The sequence below is a fragment of the Triticum aestivum genome, chromosome 5A (assembly GCF_018294505.1).
Source record: "Triticum aestivum cultivar Chinese Spring chromosome 5A, IWGSC CS RefSeq v2.1, whole genome shotgun sequence".
In the NCBI taxonomy this organism is placed as follows: Eukaryota; Viridiplantae; Streptophyta; class Magnoliopsida; order Poales; family Poaceae; genus Triticum; species Triticum aestivum.
The window spans coordinates 317473811-317490428 of record NC_057806.1 but is presented as its reverse complement, the minus strand read 5'-3'; positions in this window follow the sequence as shown (position 1 = coordinate 317490428).

The window sequence follows — 16618 nt, the reverse complement described above, 5'->3', positions numbered from 1 at the left end:
CGAAGCTAAACCAATCAAGAGCCTCGACACCGGTACTGCTGTTAGCTTCATCAGAGAACTAATATTCAGATATGGAGTCCCGCACAGCATCATTACGGATAATGGGTCGAACTTTGACTCAGAGGAATTCAGAACCTTCTGCAGCTCCCAGGGCACACGGGTCGACTACGCATCAGTCGCCCATCCGCAGTCGAATGGACAAGCAGAGCGAGCTAATGGACTGATTCTCAAGGGACTGAAGCCGCGACTGATGCGTGATCTCAAACACGCGGCTGGAGCTTGGGTCGACGAACTTCCATCTGTACTCTGGGGACTGCGGACCACGCCCAATCGGTCGACCGGAAGAACTCCATTCTTCTTGGTCTATGGAGCTGAAGCAGTCTTGCCGAGTGATCTTCTCCACAATGCTCCTCGAGTCGAAATCTACAACGAAGCAGAAGCTGAACAAGCGCGGCAGGACGCAGTCGACCTTTTAGAGGAAGAAAGGGAGATGGCTCTGATCCGGTCGACCATCTACCAACAAGATCTGCGCCGTTTCCACGCCCGAAATGTGAGAGGTCGAGCCTTCCAGGAAGGGGATTTGGTTCTCCGAGTGGATCAGCACAAACCACACAAGCTTTCTCCTTCTTGGGAAGGCCCCTTCATCGTCTCCAAGGTTCTCCACAACGGGGCGTACCGTCTTTACAACGTCGAGCATAATATCGACGAGCCCCGAGCTTGGAACGCGGAGCTACTCCGCCCATTTTACACTTAAGTTTTATCACTCGGATGAGTTGCAATAAAGTACTTCTGTAATTCATGGGTTTAGAAATAATTGTGTCATCACTTTTTATTTTTGCCCACATAAAAACTCCCCCTCAGTGGGTGGCTTAGCCGCGAATCCGTTTCGCCTAAGTTTGTAAAAATCCTATCGAGTGGTGAGCCAGACTCTCACTCGGAGGCTTAGCTGCGAATCCGTTTCGCCTAAGTTTATCAAAATCCTACCGAGTGGTAAGCCAGACTCTCACTCGGAGGCTTAGCTGCGAATCCGTTTCGCCTAAGTTTATCAAAATCCTACCGAGTGGTAAGCCATCCTTCCACTCGGGGGCTTAGCTGCAGTCCAAGGACTCGCCTAAGTTTATCAAAATCCTACCGAGTGAAGAGCGATCCTCTCACTCGGGGGCTTAGCTGCAGTCCAAAGCACTCGCCTAAGTTGTAAAAATCCTACCGAGTGGTAAGCCATCCTTCCACTCGGGGGCTTAGCTGCAGTCCAAGGACTCGCCTAAGTTTATCAAAATCCTACCGAGTGAAGAGCGATCCTCTCACTCGGGGGCTTAGCTGCGGTCCAAAGCACTCGCCTAAGTTGTAAAAATCCTACCGAGTGGTAAGCCATCCTTCCACTCGGGGGCTTAGCTGCAGTCCAAGGACTCGCCTAAGTTTATCAAAATCCTACCGAGTGAAGAGCGATCCTCTCACTCGGGGGCTTAGCTGCAGTCCAAGCACTCGCCTAAGTTGTGAAAATCCTACCGAGTGAAGAGCGATCCTCTCACTCGGGGGCTTAGCTGCAGCCTCGTGCTCGCCTAAGTTATCAAAATCCTACCGAGTGGTAAGCCAGCCTTTCACTCGGGGGCTTAGCTGCAGTCCAAGCACTCGCCTAAGTTGTGAAAATCCTACCGAGTGAAGAGCGATCCTCTCACTCGGAGGCTTAGCTGCAGCCTCGTGCTCGCCTAAGTTACAAAAATCCTACCGAGTGGTAAGCCAGCCTTCCACTCGGAGGCTTAGCTGCAGCCTCGTGCTCGCCTAAGTTACAAAAATCCTACCGAGTGGTAAGCCAGCCTCTCACTCGGAGGCTTAGCTGCAGTCCAAGCGCTCGCCTAAAGCGCAGGCACCTTGCTTTGAACCCGCAAAAGACATTTTGAGCCGAAGGCAATCATATTCAAGCGCCAAATTCAAGTTCGAATCGATATCTAAAGGAACCGAAAGTGCTCAAGCGTCAAGCCTGTTAAGGTTTGTCGGTTACAATTCCACTCGGCATACTGAGGCAAATTTAAAATGTCGAGCCAGAAGAAGTTTTTTACCCCTCCTGTGGAGGGCTGGAAGGTGCAACAAATTCATCAAGGTCAATTCCGTCGGCGATCCGAGTGGCAGCTGCAAGGAAAGTCTCCATAAAGGACCTGAAGTCGTGCTTCTTGGTATTGGCCACCCGAAGGGCCGCCAGCTTCTCCTCTCGTGCATCTTTGCAGTGGACTCGGGCCAGACACAGAGCGACATCTGCACCACACCGAGCCGAGGACTTCTTCCACTCCTGCACTCGACCAGGGATCGCATTCAAGCGGGCCATCAGCAACTCAAGGTCATTCTGAAGTGTCTCCTCAGGCCAGAGCGTCGAGTCGATGCGAGATGTGGCGGCCTTCAGCCTTGCGAGATAGTCCACGACAGCTGCGACACGAGACTCCAGTCGGAAAACATCCATGGCAACTTCGTCGTTCACCTGAGAATTGACGGGGTCAAGGTTCGGCTCCAGTCGGCTGGTTTCCTCTTCAAAGTTTTGACAAAATTCTGCAAGGGTGATCACTAAGTCAAGGGAATAGTCGAATGGAAGAAGCCACAGTTGGAAATATTTGCCAAACATGGAGGTTTACCTTCAAGCATAAGAAACAGCTTCTTGGCAAGGCCACTCAGGAAAGCCTCCAGTTCAGTCTTCTTCTCAGTCAATTTGCTGACTTGGTCGGTCAAGGCAGCTTTGTTAGTTCTCAGTCGACTGACTTCCTTGTTGGCAATCCCAAGAGCAGTTTTCAGATTGGTATTGTCTTGTTCGAGCTTGGTGACTGAAGCCAACTTCTCGTCAGCAAGCTTGATCTTATCAGCTAGCTCAAGGTCTTTCTTCTGCTGGGCCTCCCTTACCTTACCTGCAAGTTACAGCAAGATCAGATGTCGAAACAAGCAAGGGGAAAAGCAGTCGTCAGGGTCTCACCAAACATACCTTCGGTCTCCTCCTTTGCCTTTGTCAGCTTCTCCTGAACCAGCTTCAAGCTCAGCTCGACTTGAGTATGTTTTTGTTCCAGCTCTGAGTAGCGAGCCATGAGATCACAGGAGTTCTGCGAAGAACCAATCGACTAAACGTCAAATGTAACTCACTTCCGAGTGAAAAAGGGAAAAACACAAGTTTCTAAGACTACAGCCGAATACAAGCATTCGACCGTAGTCTCGGGGACTACACCCAGTGGGTGCACTCAGCGTGCCCCCACTAATCCTGTTGAAGACAAAGTCGACCAGTCGACCTCAAAAAAAAAAACAGTGTGCGAGACGCATTCTCTAAGACTGTGATCAACTGCAAGCAGTCGACCACAGTCTCGGGGACTACACCCAGTGGGTGCACTCAGCGTGCCCCCACTGGTTTGTGAAATCCAGTCGACCAGTCGACTGACAGAAAGATTGACATTATAAAGCCTAAGGCCGACTGCCAGCAGTCGACCTTAGCCTTGGGGACTACACCCAGCGGGTGCACTCAGCGTGCCCCCGCTAACACGGAGTTTATTCGACACACCCAGTGGGTGACTAATATAAATCCCGGGAAAGAAAAGTTTTTGGTAGCATATCCAACAGAACAAACAGCAGTCGACTGACCTGGACATTGCTTTGGAGGGCAGAGCTGGCGTCATAAGCTGCCTGGCTCGCATCCCGGATGGTCTTCAGCTGCTCCATCATGAGTCCCGCCTGGCGTATTGCCTCCTTCGCCGCACCAGCTTGGTCCTCTGGGACGTGGTGAGTCGTGAAGAGGGAGGGCTGCTGAGCACTCGTCAGTGGGGTCGCGAAGGTCACCGTGTGTCGAGTGGTGTTCTCTTCCCCCACAGTCAGAATTTCAGGCGCTGACACATCCTGAGGCACCTTACTGGCGGACGCTTTTCGACTCCTCCTGTGCTTCAGCGGCTCTTCATCCTCATCATCATCAGGAAGATCGATAACAGTGTTGGGTGGAGCTGCGGAGAAGGGTCAGGATCAGAGATCGCGAGTCAGTCGACTAAGAATGGTATTAAGAACACAGTACCTGGATTCGAAGTTGCTGCATCCTCCATCTCGTGGTCATCGGCCCGGGCCGAGGTCTCAGAAGTAGCAGCACTGCAACTCCAAAGGATCAGTCGACTAACCTCAGCGTCGACCAGAGATAAAGTTCGCACAAGAATAAGAAAATATGAGCAACACAATTACCCTGATATGGTGGGGATGGACACCTTCATCTTCGGCAGGAGCTTGGTCGGCTTCGATGAGGCCGCCCTGGGCTGCTTCGGCGCCTTTTCAGACGGCGCCGGAGAGGTGGTCCGAGGGCGCTTGGTCGACTGAGTGGCAGCCGCAACCCCCTTACCACGTTCGGTCGAAGGGTCGTGGACAAGCTTCGACCGCCTTTCTGAGCGCGGTGGAACGACCTCCTCCTCCTCTTCTTCCTCGTCCTCGATGTCATCTTCATCACCTTCATCATCATCATCGTCGTCGTCATCCCCTGCAGCATCCGAGTCCCATTCCTCCTCTTCCTGGCTCTCGCCCCCGCTCGCCTCGCCCCCGCTCGCCTCGCCTTCCTCAGTCGGAGCTTGTGCCCCATTGGGCATCGAGTACAGCTCGGTGAAGGCCTAGCAGATGCCCAAACAAGGATCAGTCGACCAGTCGGCAGGGTTAGCAGAAATGAATACAACAAGGACACAATGGAAAGCAGAGCAAGTGCACCTTGTTTGGGACGCTGTCGTGGTCGAGTGGGGGAATCCTTCTGGCTCCGCGCGGGTTGTCCCTGTTTCCGGTAACGGCTACCATCCATCTTTCCAGAGTGACATCGTCGACTTCTTCCGGATGGACTCTAGTCTCGTCTTCGGGCCCACAGTACAACCACATGCAGTGGCTCCGGAACTGAAGAGGCTGGATGCGACGCTTGAGGAAAACCTCCAAGAGGTCCATGCCTGTCACACCCTCCCGAACCAGCTGCACCACGCGCTCCATCAACATCTTCACGTCGGCTTTCTCCTCCGGAACCAGCTTCAGAGGGGAGGGCTTGTTCACTCGGTCCATGGTAAACGGAGGGAGTCCACTCGACTGCCCTGGCGTCGACTGGACCTGGCAGTAGAACCAAGTCGACTGCCAGCCTCTGACGGACTCGGGGAAGGACATGGGCGGGAAGGTGCTATTATTCCTCACCTGAATCCCCAGGCCCCCACACATTTGGACGACTCGGGTCTTCTCGTCACCTGGGCTCGCCTTCTTCACGGTCTGAGAGCGACACGTGAAGATACGTTTGAACAAGCCCCAGTGCGGTCGACAGCCCAAGAAACCCTCACACATGGACACGAATGCAGCAAGATAGGCAATGGAGTTTGGGGTAAAGTGGTGGAGCTGCGCTCCAAAGAAATTCAAGAAGCCACGGAAGAAAATGCTTGGCGGCAAGGAAAACCCTCGATCGACATGACTGGCCAGAAGCACACACTCACCCTCTTCTGGCTGTGGCTGCCACTCCTTCCCCGGCAACCTCGCAGCTCCGTGAGGGATCAAGCCCTCGTTGGCCATGTCGAGGAGGTCCTTCTCCGTGATGGTCGACTGGATCCAGTCTCCTTGGACCCAGCCTTTCGGCAGGCGGGATCTGGACGAGGACCCTCTGTGGCTGGTGGATCTCCCCTTCGCCTTCTCCGATGCCGACGCCTTCTTGGCACGCTCCAGCGCCGCCATCTTCTCCTTGGCCATGGTCGCCGGTGAGATGCACGAAGAGAAGTGGTGCGGGGGCGAGAGCGGGCACGCTGAGCAGGGAGGAAGGGAGCAGAGGGAGAGAGGGAGAATGCTGAGGCGCAGCACAGAAATCCTCGCCGGGCACATTTATAAGGTCCCTTCCGAGTGGCTGACATGTGGGCCCGGTCGATCTAATCATATCTGTGAGCAGTTATGAGGACTGGATACGTGGCGAAAAAGGCGGCGCGGAGATCGAGGCGTCTACGCCCCGTCCCATCCGAACGCCGCGGTCTGCCCCGCTTCGCGCGCGCCCCCAAATTTCGCACCCCGCAGAATCCGCGAGCAACAAATCAGTCTGTCAGACGCGGTGATTCCGGCGATCCGTCGCTCGGAGATCGTCGAAGCTCAAAAGATCACTCGACGCAAAAATAGAATGGATCGAGTCGACCGAAGACAAATTGCTCCCTGTCAACGAAGAGATTCTTTGATCCAGAACAGCGCACAACTAGAGCGCAAAGGTCAATCGGAAACGACATCAACTCCTTCTTCACTCGAAGCCTCAATCCATTCGGGGGCTAATGATGGGGTTATGTACCTAGGGTAGGGTCACGGACCTGTTCCAAGTAACTTACCCTAGGACATCCCTAGAAGAGGTCGCCTTCCAGTCGACCAACGAGGACTCACTCGACCAACGAGGACACACTCGACTGGCCTGAAGGACTCGACCACGAAGACTCACTCGACCACCAGGAGGTCAAGAGGCACTCTGCACCGCAACGGTCTGTAATTAAGTAGACTTTATGATAGTAAAGGCACTTTATGTGGGGCGTTACCAGTAACGCCCCAGACTTAACTCACCTTAAACCCTCTCCTACGTGGGCTGGCTGGGGTCCTGGCGCACTCTATATAAGCCACCCCCCTACACAGGCAGAAGGGTTCGGCACCTTGTAATCCATACATTCATAATCCACTCGACCGCCTCCGGGCTCCGAGACGTAGGGCTGTTACTTCTTCCGAGAAGGGCCTGAACTCGTACATCCTTTGTGCTTACAACCTCTCCATAGCTAGGACCTTGCCTCTCCATACCTACCCCCCACTCTACTGTCAGGCTTAGAACCACGACAGACGCCGCGAACGCACGCGCGAAAGTGCGTTGCCCCGCGGACAGGGAGTGCATCGACGTCGAGCGGAGCCTCCTGAAGCCAAGCAGAGTCATCGGGGATGAACGTAAGCGCGCCGAGACGGATCTCGCGGACCTCCACCAAAACTCCGCCAGAAACCATGATGATTTGGATCGGAAAAGATCGCAACTCCTCCTACAAATCGCTAAGACACCGCCCCAAGGTGGGCACCAACTGTCGTGGTTCTAAGTCTAACAGTAATGTAGGGGGGGTAGGTATGGAGAGGCAAGATCTTAGCTATGGAGTAGTTGTAAGCACACGAGGTTTACGAGTTCAGGCCCTTCTCGGAGGAAGTAATAGCCTTACGTCTCGGAGCCCGGAGGTGGTCGACTGGATTATGTGTGTATGAATTACAGGGGTGCGAACCTTTTACACTGAGGAGGGGGTGGCTTATATAGAGTTCGCCAGACCCCTCCGGCCCTCAGTTATGCAGGGTTTTAAGTATATTAAGGTCGGGCGTTACTGGTAACGCCCCTAATAAAGTGCTATGATGACCATAAAAGCTACTTAATGACCGACCATTAGCGTGCGGAGTGACTTTAGGTCTCCTCGCCGTCGAGTGGTTGGATCTTGGTCGAGTGATTGCTTCTTGGTCGAGTGTCTTCGAGTCTGTCGAGTGGAACACCTCCAAGTCGATTGAAAGGTGATTTCTTCTAGAGATGTCCTTGGGTAGGGCAGTTAGGATAGGTCCATGACCCTACCCTAGGTACATAGCTTCATCAGCGGGCCCCATCCTTGAGAGCCATGGGAAACTAGTTTGCCATGACTTTTTCGTCGCTGTTGGCTGCTTCGATGCTCAACTCATAGAGCTGCAGGAACTCCGCAGGGTCGGCGGTGCCGTCGTACCGAGGAGGCAGATCTGGCTTGAACTTGCCCGGCCAGGCAACGCTATGCAGCTCAGGGGTGAAGGCGCGGCAGCCTGCTGTGGTTGCCGGGGCCCGCTTCGGGGGCGGAGCTTGGTCTTGGCGAGGTTCGCGCTGCACCACTGCAGGCGGCGCGCGGTCTTGACGAGGCGATGCGGGGAGCGCTGGTGCGGCTTCTCACAGCCGCGAGATTTCTTGGCATCTCCTTTCTTCGCGCGCGGGCGCTGGGCGCGGCGGATCGCGCCACGGAGGCGCGCCCCTTGGTGCCAAGGCACCGTCTTGGGGTCGAGGTGGTGGAGGCGCACCACGGGCCCCGTTGCCCGCGGCCTGCTGAGGGGGGCGGGAAAGAGTGAGACGGCGCCAGAGAGCCTCCCGCGGCACGGACGAGCTCGGCGACGCGGTCGAGCCACTCCTCGTAGACGTCGTTGATAGGGCGGTAACGCAGGAGCTCGTTTACCGCGATGAGCGCGGCCTGCGCCTCCAAGGGAGCGCGGTGCGCGTGAGACAAAGAGCCAACAGGAGTGAGTGATGGAGTAGCGGTGCGGCCGTCCTGCCGCACTGATGGATGTTGCAAGGACGCCTGCTGCTCGTTTCCCACTGGGCCGGTGGCAGCGTTGGCGGCGGGGGACGGAGATCGACGAGGTGGCCTGCCAACGGGAGCCGTCTCAGCAACACGGGCGGCGAGGGCGGCCCGGCGCTCAGCGCGTGCTCGGCGGGCGTCGGCCATGAGCTTGGTGGAGTGATGAAGCATGGGTCGACGAAGAAGAAGGCTTCGGCGCACCCCTACCTGGCGCGCCAAATGTCGGGGTTGGGGTCCTGGCAAACCCTTAAGGTTCGAACACTGGGGTGCGCGCGAAGTCTTTCCCTTCAACCGATCTACGCTCTAGCTTGCTAGGATCTCGCGGACGAACTCACAACACAAATGGACATAGGGTTTATACTGGTTCGGGCCACCATTGTGGTGTAATACCCTACTCCAGTGTGGTGGTGGTGGATTGCCTCTTGGGCTGATGATGAACAATACAAGGGCAGAACGGCCTCCTGAGGTTGAGGCGTTCTTGTGCTCGGAGAGCTTGTGTGAGAGGTGGTCTCTCTTCAGCTCCGATCCCTCCGATCAGATCGTCCCCTCCACTGTGGTGGCTAGTCCTATTTATAGAGGCCCTGGTCCTCTTCCCAAATATCGAGCAGGAAGGGAGCCAACAATGGCGGGCTAATTTGAAGGGGGACAACTAGTACAAGCTATCCTGACAAAAGTAGTCTTCGCCTGCACAAAGTTTTGGTGGTGACGCTGTTCTGGGCTCCACGATGACCTCCATCTTGCAGTCCTCGGTCTCGGTCTTGTTCCACCGAAATGGCAACCTTTGGCTGATGCCTCGGTACTCCGCGGCTGCGCTTGCCCCCTTTGCACCAAAGAGGAAACAAGGACGCCGTGCGCGCTGGCGCCCGCCTGGTGTCGATCGTCACGGCTCACGTCACGAGAACCTCGTGAGGTTCGCCTCACCTTGATATCTCCGCTCCTCATGAGCCTGCCCAGCTAGGCCACTCCGGAGGAGGTCTTGCGTCGTCCGCCTCGCGAGGCTTGGCCCCTCGTGAATGTCTTGGGCGCTTTGTTGGTGAAGGTGGGCCGTACGGCCTGCTGGCTCAGCCACGCCACGGGCTGCAGGCAGGCAAGTCTGGGGACCCCCGTTCCCAGGACACCGACACCAACCCAAGGCCCGCACGCTTCCGGAGAACAAAGTGAAGGCCCTCAACCTCAAGAATAAGACCATGGGCAAGGTCAATCTCAAGATGGTGTTGTAACATCAAGTGATGCCCAAGGTCAAGTTCTCTCCTCCGAGCAAGTTCGAGATCAAGAGCTTCTTTGAGATCAAGAACAAGCTCAAGACAGCGCTCAAGATGATCAAGTGACCACTCCTTGTCTCACCCCCGAGGAGGAATTGGAGCGTCGTGCCGCCAAGATTGCTTCCAAGCTCTCCTCCAAGGATCCTCTCATGACAAATGTGCTTGGAAGCTTAAGAATGGGGCTAAGCACTCGTAGACAATTAGCAAACTATTGTGAACATCACGCGTTTGTCTCTTGTGTTGAACCCCAAAAGGTCTATGAGGCGCTCGAAGATCCAGATTGGCTCAATGCCATGCATGAAGAACTCAACAACTTCGAGTGCAACAAGGTGTGGAGATTTGTGCCAAGGCCAACAGGGAACCACAATGTCATTGGAACCAAGTGGATATTCAAGAACAAGCAAGATGCTCATGGGATTATCATTCGCAACAAGGCTCGTTTGGTAGCACAAGGCCACTCCCAAATTGAGGGTATCGACTACGGTGAAACCTTTGCTCCCGTTGCTCGTCTTGAATCCATTCGCATGTTGATTGCATATGATTCTCATCATAATTTTAAGTTACAACAAATGGATGTGAAGAGTGATTTTCTTAATGGTCCTATTAATGAGTTGGTATATGTCAAGCAACCCCCCGGGTTCCAGGATCCCTACTTTCCCGATCATGTGTATCAACTCGATAAGGCACTCTGTGGCCTTAAACAAGCCCCACGTGCGTGGTATGACCACCTTACTGAGTTGTTACAAGACCGTGGTTTTGAAGTTGGGCTAATCGACCCCACTGTTTTTACTAAGAAGGTCAAGGGGGATTTGTTAGTGTGACAATTATATGTTTATGATATTATCTTTGGTTCCCCTAACAAAGCTTTCAATGAGGAATTTGCCGCTCTCATGACCTCAAAGTTCGAGATGTCTTCCATGGGAGAGTTGAAGTTCTTTCTCGGGTTCGAAGTGAAGCAAAGAAGAGAAGGAACCTTCATCAACCAAGCCAAATACACTCAAGACATGCTCAAGAGATTCAAGCTAAGTGATGTCAAGCCGGCATCCACTCCTATGCCCGTCAAATGACAACTTGACATAGATCCCAATGGTAAAGCGGTGGATCAAAAGGTATATCGCTCCATGATTGGCTCCTTGCTTTACCTTTGTGCATCTAGACCGGATATCATGTTGAGTGTGGGAATTTGTGCATGGTTTCAAGCCGCACCTAAGGAAAGTCACTTCGTGGCGGTCAAGCGAATCTTTTGATATTTGGCTCATACCCCAAAATTCGGCTTATGGTACCCAAGAGGAGCAAACTTCAAGCTTGTAGGTTATTCGGACTCGCATTGGGCGGGAGACAAAGTGGATAGGAAGTCCACTTCCGGAGGGTGCCAATTTCTCAGTTGCTCTTTGGTGAGTTGGTCTTCCAAGAATCAAAGTTGTGTGTCTCTCTCGTCCATCGAAGCGGAGTATGTGGCAGCCGGTAGTTGTTGTGCAAAACTCTTATGGATGAGGCAAACTTTAAAGGATTACGGTGTCATTTGTGAAAAAGTGCCTCTTTGGTGTGACAATGAAAGTGCAATCAAGATTTCTCTCAACCCGGTGCAACACTTCAAGACGAAGCATATCGAGATCCGGTATCATTTCATCTGGGATCATATTTGGCGAGGGGAGATCGAACTCAACTATGTCAACACTCTTGATAACCTTGCAGATATCTTCATGAAGCCCTTGGATGAAGCAATATTTCACGAGTTCAGGCATGAGCTAAATATCATTGATTCGAGCAATGTTGCTTGAACCCGTGCACACCCCACCATACTCATCTTGTTATCTTGTTTAGGTGTATGCATGGACATAGGGGGAGTGTTGTTCTCTCAATGAACTCTCCCTCCCCCCATTATGCATAAATTCATCAACTCTTTCACATTAGCCATTGTTGATGGCACTTGTGCTTCAAAGACGAGTTTTGGTCATGGGCCCAAGGATAATTCTTCGCGGTGCCATACCAATTGACTCAAACATAGTGGCTCCGGCCACCGCCCTCTCCTTGGAGAGGTTGTGTGTCGTGGTTGGTCCTTGTTGTCTCTTGCCTTTCTTTCTTCGTGCTGAGCGTGTTCTTGCGGTGTCTCGTTCGCTTGTAGTTTTCTTGCATAACCCCTTTCTCTTTTTTCTGTTTGAAACTTGCATCGTCTTGAGCTCACGGTACTACCGCGGCCGACCACGGTACTACCGCTTGTGGAGTGCACTGTACTTCCGCACCCAGCGCAGAAGTAATTTTTTACTGCCACCTGGGGGAGTGGTACTGCCGCTTCGGTGCGGCACTTCCGCCCGAGCGGTACTACCGCGATGAGGTGCGGTACCACCGCGCTGCCGAGGGCGCGTGGGGTTAAGACCCAGGCAGGGGGAGTTCCAACTCCCCCATACCCTTTCGTCTGTGTCTCTCCCCACTGCCTCTCTCTCTCTCCTGCTCAAGAACGGCACCAGAGAGCCTTGCCGGATCTCCGTCCCCGGCCGCTCTCCTCGGATTCTGACCGGTGGGATCGTTCCCCACCACTCCCTCTTGCCATGGATCAAGGTGTCTCCCTAAATCCCTCTCTCTTTTGTTCGTGCTTTCGCTTCTAGGTTTTGGGGAGATGCATGTTGATTCTTGAGATTTTAGGCAAAATCTTTGCAAGAGTAGGATGTAGGAGAGTAGTGATGCATAGAAAGTGTACTTGATATGTTGACCCATAGTAGATTTGATCAACCGTAGTACCACCTCGTTGTCGCGGTTGTTCTCAGGTTCATTTTTTCAGATTTGATGCCGTGCGGTACTACCGCTCCTCAGGTGCGGTACTACCGCTCGTGCGGTACTATCGCTCCGAGCCCCGGTACTACCGTTCCACAGCGCGGTACTACCGCGACTAGGAGCGGCACTAAAATTTTAGTACCGCGCGAATAGGCAGTACTACTGCTATTGTTAAATCTTCTTCATGGCAATTACCATATGCACTTTCTGCTGGTTTCTTGTGCTTTGCTGTGGTCTTTGTTTTGACCCGTCTCGCTTCTCGTGTGTGTTTGTGTTTTGTGTGTGTCTTAGGTGGTGGCTCCGGTGTCCCTACTCGTCGTTCCAATCCAAGCCGTGACACGGGTTCCAAGCGTCTGCGCAACCAAGAGGATGTTCCAGAGGGCTCCAATGCCCCCAAGCGCAATGTCAATACCAGTGCTAGCAAGGTCAAGGAACCATCAAAGGACATGGATGAGATACCTCTTGCTGAGTTTATCTCTCTCAGGAAGATCAACCCTTATGCGCATCCTCGTGCAAACTTCAGAGGGAATGAACTGTTCTGGACAAAGCAGCAGAATCTCATTTACTTGGATGTGATAAGGGCCAAGCAGAATCTGTATGTGGGTGTGCACTGGATCGACATGCATCACATGAGGGAGGATAAGCATCGTCACTACTTTGGTGAGGCCTTGGATCTCGTGGAGCAGTTTGCCATTGAGGATGTGATCTCTTTCCACCTGGACTATGATCCCGAGCTGGTGGCCCAGTTCTTTGCTTCGGTCCACTTCCATTCTGGGGAGGATCGAAGGATGACCTGGATGACCAATGGATGTCAGTTGACTCCTACTAGGAAGGAGTTCATGGATTTGTTCAGAGTGCCTGATGAGGGGCTCCACACGCCGGTTGGTGTTCGCCCTCATGCCAACGCTGAGTGTAACACCCTCGATGCGACTATAGCTCCCACGTGTCGAGGCACGACTTAGAGACATAATCGCATTGAAGGCATATGTCACAAGTTAGGCAATCTTCACAAACATCCCATGTAATATAATAAAAGGGGAGATAACATAGTTGGCTTACACTCGCCACGTCAATCAAGTACATTAATAACATTACATCAACCAAACACTCATGGCCCGACTACGGCGCCAAAATAAAAGAGAACCCAACATGCGACTCGGTCCCAATCACCCCCAACTGGGCACCACTACTAATCATCGGGAAAGGAAACATAGTAACGTTGAGAGTCCTCATCGAACTCCCACTTGAGCTCATACACGTCTCCTGGAGCGGAATCATCAGGCCCTGCATCTGGTGTAATAGTAATCTGTGAGCCACAGGGACTCAGCAATCTCGCACCCTCGTGATCAAGACTATTTAAGCTTGTAGGTATGGCAAGGTAAATATATGGAGCTGCAGCAAGCGACTAGCAAGTATGGTGGCTAACTTATTCGCAAAAGAGAGCGAGAAGAGGAGGCAAAGCACGAGCGAGAAACTAGAGAGCAACCTGCGCAAACATTACTCCAACACTGTGTCCACTTCTCGGACTCCGCCGAGGAGAGGCCACCACGGTAACACACTCAGTTGATTCATTTTAATTAAGTTAAGGTTCAAGTTATCTACAACCGGACATTAACAAATTCCCATCTGCCCATAACCGCGGGCACGGCTTTTGAAAGTTCAATCCCTGCAGGGGAGTCCCAACTTAGCCCATGACAAGCTCTCACGGTCAACGAAGGAATAGACCTCCTCCCAAGACGTTCCGATCAGACTCGGTATCTCGGTAATTCAAGACAACTCCGACAATGGTAAAACAAGTCCAGCAACACCGCCCGCTGTGCCGACAAATCCCGATAGGAGCTGCACATATCTCGTTCTCAGGGCACACCGGATAAGCTAAGCGTACGGGAGCTAACGTAACCCAAGCTGCCAAGGGACGGCCCCGCACGGTGCTCTAGGTTGGACCAACACTCAGAGGAGCACTGGCCCGGGGGGTTAAAATAAGATGACCCTTGAGTCCGCGAAACCCAAGGGAAAAGGCTAGGTGGAAAATGGTAAAACCAAGGTTGGGCATTGCTGGAGAAGTTTTATTCAAGGCGGACTGTCAAGGGGTTCCCATTATAACCCAACCGCGTAAGGAACGCAAAATCCGGGAACATAACACTGATATGACGGAAACTAGGGCGGCAAGAGTGGAACAAAATATTAGGCGAGAGGCCGAGCCTTCCACCCTTTACCAAGTATATAGATGCATTAAGATAACTTGGCAATATAATGATATCCCAACAAGTAAATAAATGTTCCAACAAGGAACGGCCTCCAATCTTCACCTGCAACTAGCAACGCTATAAGAGGGGCTGAGCAAAGCGGTAACATAGCCAATCAACGGTTTGCTAGGACATGGTGGGTTAGAGGTTTGACATGGCAATTTGGGAGGCTTGCAAGCAAATGGTAGGCATCGTAGCAATGGCATCGCAAAAGAGCGAGCAAACTAGCATAGCAAAGATAGTAGTGATTTCGATGGTATGATCATCTTGCCTGCACAGTTGTCAGAGTTGACTGGATCCTCGAACGCAAACTAAACGGGCTCCTCGTTAGCGAACTCGTCTCCCGGCTCTACCCAAACAAGACAAACAAGCAACAAGGATACAATCAACCACGTGCAAGGATCAAACAAGATGATGCAACGATGATATGCTATGCGGGATGCGATGCGGGATGCAAAATGCAAGATATGACAGGAAATGCATGAACCTGGCCTAAACTTGGAAATCCAAGTGTGCCACTGGAAATATGAGATGAAATCTCTTGAAAACAATATAAAGAATGCCGGAATCGGAGTTACGGTTTGGAAATGGCAAGCGATTCAAAAATGACACCGGTCTGCGATTTACAGCAAGTAGCCATCTAAATGCAATGAGATGAACATGCTACAGCACCCAAACATGACAACAAAATACATGGCAGGAATGCACACAAGATGCTTAACAAAAGTCTAGCACTGAGCTACGGCCAATTCATCCATTAATAGGTTCAAACAAGCATGGCAAAAATGCAATTGGCAAACAGATCTCAGACTTAGTGAAATTGACACTTGTCTGGAATTTCAGATCAGGTAGCCCTCTTCGGAGCAACAAAACTACATGCTACAAGATCTGAACATGGCAAAGTAAAGCATGGCATGGAGCTACTCAAATAGCTTAACAAAAGTCCCTTAGCGACCTTGAGCCACAAAGGACCAGAAAATACAATTGCAAGCATGTGAACATAGCAAAAACATAATCAGTTTCAGACTTAGTGAAAATCTGACACATGCTGAAACAGATCTCAAGTAGGCGTGTTAACAAGCTCGATGCACTCACTACGGTGCAAGTCATGACAAGAAAATCATACACCCATAAAGAAGGCACAAAATTCAAGCTATACATGGCAAGAACAATAGCATAGCATGCACGGATCAACTACAACATCATCGGCAAAATTGCAAACAAGTTGACAATCTGCCCAGATTCACAAAGTAGAAAAAGTAGAGCTCGATTGACCCAAGCTAGGGTGCTACATAATTGCAAACAAAGACATGTATGGATAGAGCACTACAATATTAACAAAACACCCATACTGATCATCCTCAAAAGAGCCACGGATCACTAGGAAACAACAAGAACATATGGCATCATGAGATAAACAGATCCAGGACTTGGAGATATTACTAAGTCCCTGAAAACAGAATTAGCAAGTGCACCACTTTGCAAGCTTGCACAAGTCATCACACACATCCTAAAAATACATGGGTTGCACCTCTAGAAAGATGACAAAACTCTTAACAAAACATATGTAGAGCACACGGGCATATCATGCACACAATAATCATGGCAAAAATGACAAAAGTGCTAAACGGAGTAACAGATCTGACAATTAACTCAAGTAGCCCTCTTCTAACAGCATTTCGGGCATCAAGATGAACTCAAATGAAAACGATGCAATGGAATGAAATGATGTACTCTCTGAGATGAACATTTTGATATGCTATATGCATGAATCGAAGCTACGGATGCAAAGTTATGGAGCTGCGAATATGAGCACTTGGATAGGAAAATGTCGGGGACTTAGTAGAAATCGACCTAGGGTTTCACGGCACGCGAACCGAGGCGGCCAGAATCTTCGCCGGAGAAGGGCAGGGCGGCGGCCGGAGTAGAGGGGCTCGCCGGATCTGGCCGTGGGGCGCCGGATCCGGCCGGCAGCGAGGCGGCGACGGCGGAGGAGGGCAGAGCGGGGCGGCGCGGCGCTCCGGGCGGTGAC